At 46.5% G+C, this 608-nt stretch overlaps 1 non-coding gene across 1 annotated transcript; it reads left to right on the top strand.

Annotated features, from left to right (window-relative positions):
- The first annotated feature begins 232 nt into the window (after positions 1–232).
- LOC141654496 (small nucleolar RNA R71) lies at positions 233–339 on the top strand. Its single transcript, XR_012548054.1, has one exon. It is a non-coding gene; the product is annotated as a small nucleolar RNA R71 (small nucleolar RNA).
- The last annotated feature ends 269 nt before the right edge of the window (positions 340–608 follow it).

The raw sequence follows: 608 nt of genomic DNA, 5'->3' as shown, positions 1-608 counted from the left end.
TATCATCTCTTTAACTTCAACATTATTGGCCGATTCTACCGTTGACTTCTCTTTTCTCTTGTGCCTATCATTGTTCCAATGAAAGGTACGAGAAGCCATCTCTTCAATGAGCTCTTTGGCCGTCTTGTGGTCTATTTTATCCAATGCTCCCTTTCCCGAGCCGGAATCTAGGTTCATCTTCATTTCATTGTTTAACCCTTCATAGAAATTGTTGATGAGCTCATCATCCCCAATCCCATGGTGAGGACATAGCCTTTGGAGGCCTTTGTACCTCTCCCATGCTTCGTAAAGAGTCTCATCTTCTTGTTGGGTGAAGCCTTGAAGCTCACTCTTGATTCTTGCGGTTCGTTGGGGTGGGAAATACTTGTTTAGGAAAGCCTTAGAGACGTCATCCCAAGTCCGAAGAGAGTCGGGTTCACAACTTTTGAGCCATTCCTTGGCACTTCCCCTCAAGGAGTAAGGGAAAAGCCTAAGGCGTACGGCATCCTCCGACACTCTGTTGGCCTTGAACATGTCACAACTATCCAAGAACTCGTTGAGATGTTCGTTGGGGTTTTCGGTGGCTCCCCCGCCAAATTGATTCCCTTGGACAAGTTGTAGCAAGGTGG

The sequence above is a fragment of the Silene latifolia genome, chromosome 4 (assembly GCF_048544455.1).
Source record: "Silene latifolia isolate original U9 population chromosome 4, ASM4854445v1, whole genome shotgun sequence".
Classification (NCBI taxonomy): domain Eukaryota; kingdom Viridiplantae; phylum Streptophyta; class Magnoliopsida; order Caryophyllales; family Caryophyllaceae; genus Silene; species Silene latifolia.
This window is presented reverse-complemented; position numbering and strand designations above follow the sequence as displayed.